The sequence below is a fragment of the Leucoraja erinacea genome, unplaced genomic scaffold (genome assembly GCF_028641065.1).
Source record: "Leucoraja erinacea ecotype New England unplaced genomic scaffold, Leri_hhj_1 Leri_780S, whole genome shotgun sequence".
Taxonomy (NCBI): domain Eukaryota; kingdom Metazoa; phylum Chordata; class Chondrichthyes; order Rajiformes; family Rajidae; genus Leucoraja; species Leucoraja erinaceus.
The window spans coordinates 67348-74048 of record NW_026576708.1 but is presented as its reverse complement, the minus strand read 5'-3'; positions in this window follow the sequence as shown (position 1 = coordinate 74048).

The following is a 6701-nucleotide window of genomic DNA, read 5'->3' as shown; positions in this document are numbered from 1 at the left end:
GAAGAAGCCGGTACAAGTCACTGAGTGGATTCCGCCATGATCCTTTGAATTGCGAATGGTGCAGGCTTGAAGGGCCGAATGGCCTCTACTCCTGCACCTATTGTCTATGTCTCTATGACTCCCCTTAGAGAGATCTACCACTGAGATCGATCCCCTCGTTAGGTGATACCACGGGGACCGGCGGTGGGTTGGTGCTGTGTGGGCCGAGACGGGCGCCCCTCTCCCCTGCCCCCCCTCCACTAACGGCCCCCCCTCTCCCCCGCCCCCCCCCTCCACCTAACTTCCCCCCTCGCCCCCGCCCCCACCCCCTCCACTAACGGCCCTCCTCTCCCCTCCCCCTCTCCCCCGCTCCACTACCCTCTCCCCACGTTTCCTTCCCCCCCCTCCCCTCTCTCTCCCCCCCCTCCACTCTCTTTAACTCCGACATTCCCCTGCAGAAGGGGCTCCCCCTCTCTCCCGCTGAAGAACCACATCCCCTGAAGATGGTCTCCCCCCCTCCCTCTCCTCTTCTCCCCACACCCCCCCTACCCCCTCCCACCCTCTCCCCCCTCTCTCTTCTTCTTTCCATCCTCTCCTCACCATTCTCTCTCTCCCCTCACCCGGCCCTCACCCCTCAGCCCTCCCTTCCCCTCCCTCCTCCCTCCTTTCCCTCTCTCTCCTCCTCTCCTCTCCACTCCTCTCCCCTCTTCCCTCCCCCTCTCCTCCTCTTTCCTCTCCCCTCCTCCTCCTTCTCTCCTACTCTCCCTCTCTCTCCTCCTCCCTCCCCCTCCCTCCTCTCCCCCTCTTCTCTTCTTCTCTCTCTCCCTCTCTCCCCCTCTCCTCTCCCCTCTCCTCCCCTCTCTCCCCCTCCTCTCCTCTTCATCTCCGCTTCTATTTCCTCTCCTCTCCCCCTCCTCTCACCCCCATCCCTCTCCTATCCTCTCGCTCTCTCCTCTCTCTCCCCCTCCTCATCCTCCCTCTCTACCTCCTCTCCTCCTCCCCCCTCCTCTCCTCCCCTCTCCTCCTCCTCTCCTCTCCTCTCTTCTCCCCTCTCTCCTCCTCTCCATCTCCCTCCCCTCTGCTCTCCTCCTCTCCTATCTCCTCTCCAGGCCCCTCTACTCCTTTCCTCCTCTCTCCCTTCCATTCTACCACTCATCCCCTGAGAGGAGAGATCCTACCCTCTTCCTTCCCCTCTCCCTCAACCCTCCTGCCTCTTCTACCCCTCAACCCTCCTCTCTCTCGAACCCCCTCCCATCACTCTCCTTCACAACCCTTCCCTACTCTCCCCTCCTCACCTTCTAAACCCTTCAACACACCTCTCAAAACATCTCCCCTCTCTCTAACCTCCTCCAGCATTTCCTCCACCTCTCCCCCCTCCTCTCTACACACCACCCCACACTCTCCTCCTCACCTCCTCTCCCTCTCCCTCTCCCCCTCCTCCCCTCTCTCCTCCCTCCCTCTGCACCCCTCCCTCCCCTACTCTGGGCTCTACTCTGTTATCCTCCTTCCGTTCTCCTACTCCCATGTGACTCCTCTACTCACACTTCTCATGATCCCCCCTCTCTCCCCCTCTCACCCTCTCTGCAACCTCGACCCCTCCCTGCTCAACCTCCTCCCCCTCCCCCTCACCCTCCGTCCTCTACATCCTCCCTCGATCACCCTCTCTCCCCCCCCTCCCCTCTCTCCCCCCTCTCTCCTCTCTCCCCTCTCTCCTCCTCCCCTCTACTCTCCCTGTGGCTCCCCCCCCTCGTCTCCCCCCTCCTCACACCAAACCTCTCCCCCCCCCTCTCCAATCTCTTCTGCTCTCCCCCTCCTCCTCCCCTCGTCCATCTCCCCCCCTCCCCTCTCTTGGACCTCCCCTTCCCTCCTCCTGCCCCTCTCCTCTGAGACCCCTCTCCTCTCTCCTCTACCCTAGAGCCCCCCTCTCCTCTCCCTCCCCCTCTTCACCTCCCCTCTCCCCTCCTCCTCCTCCCTCCTTGAGCCTCTCCCCCTCTCATCCCCTCCCCTCTCTCCTCCTCCTCTCACCCTCTCCATTTCACCTACCTCTCCCCTCCCTCTCCCCTCCCCCCTCCCCCCTCCCCTCTCTCCACTCCCTCAGACTCCTCTCATCTCCCCCCCTCCCCTCTCTCCCCTCCCCTGCCTCCCTCCTACCTCCCTCCCTCCCTCCCTCTAACCCTCCTCCCCCTCTCCCTCTCCCCTAATTCTCCTCCCCTCTCCCCCTCTCTCTCTCCCTCTCTCCTCGCTCTATCCCCTCTCTACCCCCTCTCTCTCTCCCCCTCTCTCCCTCTGTATCTCCCTCCTCCCTCTCTTCCCGTCTCTCTTTTCTCACTCTCTCTCTCCCCTCTCTCCCCCGTCCCCTCCCCCTCCCCCTCCCCCTCTCTCCCCCCTCCCCCTCTCCTCTCCTCCCCTCTCTCACCCCCCTCCCCTCCCCCTCCTCTCCTTCTCCCCCCCTCTCCTCCTCCTCCTCTCCTCCCTCGCCCCCCTCTCCCTCCTCCCCTCTCCTCCCCCCCCCTCCTCCCCTCTCCTCTCCCCCCTCTGCTCCTCCCCTCCCGTCCCCCCTCCTCCCCTCTCCTCCACACTCCTCTCATTTCCTCTCCATTCCTCCTTTCACCTCTTCTTTTCTCTCCTCACCTCTCCTCCCCTCCCTCTCCTCTTCTCTCCTCACCTCTCCTGCCCCTCCCTCTCCTCTCCTCCTCTCTTCTCCTTTCCTCTCCTCCCTCTCCTAACTCCCTCTTCTCTCCTCTCCTCTCCCTCTGCTTCTCCTCTCCTTCCCTCTCCTCCTCCTCCTCCTCTTTCTCCTCCCCCCTCCCTCCCTCCCCTTCCTCCTCTTCTCTCTCTCCTCTCCCCTCCTCTCCTCTCCTCTTTCTCCTCTCCTCCTCCTCTATACCCCCTCCTCCTCTCCTCCCCTCTCCTCCCCTCTCCTCCTCCTCCCTCCCCCTCCTCCTCTTCCTCCCCTCTCCCCTCCTCCCCCCTCCTTCCTCCTCTCCCCTCCTCCTTCCTCTCCCTCCTCCTCCTCCTCCTCTCTCTCTCCTCTCCTCTCCTCTCCCTCTCCTCCTCCCTCCCTCCTCTCACCCTCCCTCCCCCTCCCCTCCCTTCTCCTCTCCTCTACCCTCTCCTCCCCTCCACTCTCCTCCGTTCTTCTTCCCCCCCCTCCCCTCTCCTCCCCTCTCCTCTCCCTCCCCCCTCCCCTCCTCTCCTCTCCCTCCATCCTCTTCCTCTCCCTTCCCTCCCCCATCCTCTCCTCTTCCGCCTCCTCCCTCCCTCTCCTCCTCCTCCCCCTCTCCTCTCTTCTCCTCTCCTCTCTCCTCTCCTCCTCTCTCCTCTCCTTTCCTCTCCTCCTCCTCCCCCCCCTCTCCTCTCCTTCCTCCCTCCCCACTTTATTCTCCTCTCCCCTCCTCTACCTCCTTACTCCCTCCTCCTCCCTCCCTCTCCCCTTCCTCTCCTCTTCCTCCCCCCCTTCTCCCCCTCTCCCCTTCTCCTCTCCCCTCCTCCCTCCCCCTCCCCTATCCTCTTCTCCTTTTCCCCCCTCTCCCCTCCCCTCCTCCCTCCCTCTTCCCCTCCTCCTCTCTCCCCCCCCCCCTCCCCCTCCTCCCCTACTCCACCTCCACTCCCCTCCCCCCTCTTCTCCACCTCCTCCCCCCTCCTCTCCTCCCCACTCCCCTCTCCCTCAACTCCTCCCCTCTCTCCTCTCCCTCCTCCTCCTCCCTCCCCTGCTCCTCCCCCTCCTCTCCCTCTCCTCTCCCCCCCCTCTCCTCCTCCCCTCTCCCTCACCCCCCTCTCCCTCCCTCCCCCCTTCCCTCCCTTTCCCCCTCTCTGCTTCCCCCCCTCTCTCTCCCCCCACTTCATCCTCTCTCCTCTCCTCCCTCGCTTCTCTCTCCTCCTTCCTCTCCTCTCCTTCTCCTTCTCTCCTTCCTCCCTCTCTCTCCTCCCACCCCCCCTCTCCTCTCCCCCCCTCCTCCTCCCTCCTCCCCTTTCCTCCCCCCTTTCTCCTCTTCCCCTCTCCTCCTCTCGCTCCCCTCTCCTCCTCCCTCCCCCCCTCCCTCCCTACTCCACCTCCTCTCCATCCCTCCTCCTCCTCTCCTCCTCCCCCCACTCCTCCTCCTGCCCCTCCCCTCCCTCCCTTCCTCCCCTTCTCCCCCTACTTCTCCCTCCTCACCTCCTCTTCCTCCTCCCCTCTCCTCCTCAGGTCCCTCTCTCCCCTCCTCCTCCTCCCCTTTCTCTCCTCCCCTCTCATCTCCCCCTCCTTCTCTTCCCCCCCTCCCTCTCCTCTCCTCCTCCTCCTTCTCCCCCCCTCCTCCCCCTCCTCGTCCCCTTCTCCCTCCTCCTCCTCCCCCCCCTCCTCCCCTTTCCTCTCCCCTCCCTCCTCCCCCCCCCTCTCCCCTCCCTAGAAAGAGGGGGTCTCTTCCCCTTCCCCCTCCTCCTCCTCCTCCTCCCTCTTCTCTCCCACCCCCTCCCCCCCTCCCCTCACCCCATAGACGACTCCTTTCATCCCCTTCCCCCCCCTCCCCTCTCTCCCTCCTCCCTCTCCTCTCCCTTCTCCCACGTCCCCTCCCCCCCCTCCCCTCCTCTCCCCTTCCCTCCTTCCCACCCTCCATCTCTCCTCCCTCTCCTCCCCATCCTCACTCTCCTCCTCCTCTCCATCTCCCCCCCTCCCCTCCTCCCCCCTCCTCCTCCTCCACCAGCCGCCTCCCTCCCCTCCCTCCCTCCCTCCCCTCCTCCCCTCTCCCCCTTCAGTCTCCCCCTCCACTCCCTCCCCCCTGATCCTCCCCTCTCTCCCTCCCCCTCCCCTCCCTCACTCCCCTCTCCCATCCTCGCCCCTCCGTCTCCCCCCCTCTTCCCTCCCCCTTCCTCCTACCCATCCTCTCTCTTCCCCTCCTCATTCTCTCTCTCCCCCTCCTCTCTCTCCTCCCTCTATTCTCCTCCCCCTTCCTCTCCCTTTTTCCCCTCTCCTCCCCCTCTCCTCCCTCCCTTCCTCTCCTCTCCTCCCCTCCCCTTTTCCTCCCTCCCTCTCTCCCTCATTTTTCCTTCTCCCTCCTCTTCCTCCTCCCTCTCCCCTCCCCCCCCTTCTCCATCTCCTTCTCCTCCCCTCTCCTCCTCCTCTCCTCCCCCCTCCCCTCTCCTCCTCCTCCCTTCCCTCCTCTCTTTCTCCTTCCTCCCTCCCTCTTCCCCCTCCTCCTCTATTGATCCTCTCCCCCCCTCCCTCCTCCCCTCCTTCTTCTCTTTCCCCTCCTCCGCTCCTCTCCTTCCTGGTCTCCCTTCTCTCCCTCCCTTTCCTCCCTCGCCTTCCCCTCTCCTCCTCTCCGCTTCCTCCTTTTTTCCTCCCTTCTCCTCTTCTCCCCCCCTCCCCTCCTCCCCTTCCTCCCCTCTCCTCTTCCTCCACCTCTCCCTCTCCTCCCCTCCCTTTTCTTTCCCTCCCCTCCTCCCCTCTCCCCCCTCCCCCTCTCCCCTTCCCAGTTCTTCCCCTCCTCTCCCCCTCTTCTTCTTCCTCTCTCCCTTCTCCCTCTCCTCCTTCCCTCTCTCCCTTCCTCCTTCCCCCTCTTCCTTTCTTCCCTTTCACCTCTCGTTCTCCTTTCCTCCTCCCTCTCCCCCCTCCTCTCCTCTCTCGTCCCCTCCCCTCTCTCCTCCTCCTCTCCTCTCCTCCTCCTCCCTCCCCCTCTCCTTCTCCTCCCTTTCTCTTCTCTCTCCCCTCTCCTTTTTCTCCTCCCCCTTCTCCTCTTTCCCCTCCCCCCCCTCCTCCTCTCCCCTTCCTCCCCCTTTCTCCCTCATCTCCCCTCCTCTCTGCTCCCCTCTTTTCCTCCCCTCTCCCTCCCTTCCTCCTTTCCTTTCCTCCCCCCTCTCCATCCCCTCCCTCCCCTTCTCCTCCCCCTCCTCCCCTTTTCCTCTCCTCTCCTTCCACCCCCCCTCTTTCCTCCCCTCTCCCCCTCCTCCCCTTCCCCATTCCGGTTTTCTTCCCCTCCTCCCTCATCTCCCCCTCCCCTCTCCCTCCCTCTTTCCCTCTCCCCCTCCTCTCCTCCCCTCCTTTCTTCCTCTCTCTCTATTTTCCTCCTCCTCTTACTCCTCCGCCTCCTCCTCTCTTCTTCCTCCTCCTCTCTCTCTCTCTCCCTCCCTTTCTCTCTCCCTCTCCCCCCTCTCCCCTCCCTCTTTTCCCCCTCTCCCTTTCCTCCCCCCTCCCCCCTCTCTTCCTTCTCCTTTTTCTCTCCCTCTCCTCTTCCTCCTCTCCTCCCCTCTCTTCATCCTCCTCCTCTTTCCTCCTCCTCCCTTCTCCCTCCCCTCTCCTCCCTTTCCTCTCCTCCTCCTCCTCTTCCCCTCTGCCCCTCCTCCCTCTCTCCTCCTCTCTTCTCCTCCTCTCTCTTCCCTCTCTCTCCCCCCTCCCCCCTTCTCCCTCTTCCCTCCGCCCCTCTCTCCCTCCTCCCTCTCCTCTCCTCCCCTTCTTCCTCCCCCCTCTCCTCCTCACTCTCTCCCCCCTTTCCTCCTCTCCTCCCTCTTCCTCTCCCCCCTCTCCCTCCTCTCTTCCCTCCCCCCTCTCCTCTCCTCCCCTCCCTCCTCCTCTCTCTTTTTCCCCCCTCCCTCTCCCCCTCCTCTCCTCCTCCCCCTCTCCTCCTCCTCCCTCTCCTTCCCCCCCCCCCTCTCCTCCTTTCCTCCCCCTCCACCCCTCTCCTCCCCCTCCCTCCTCTCCCCCCCTCCTCCCCCCTCCCCTCCTCCTCTCCCCTCCCCTCCCCCTC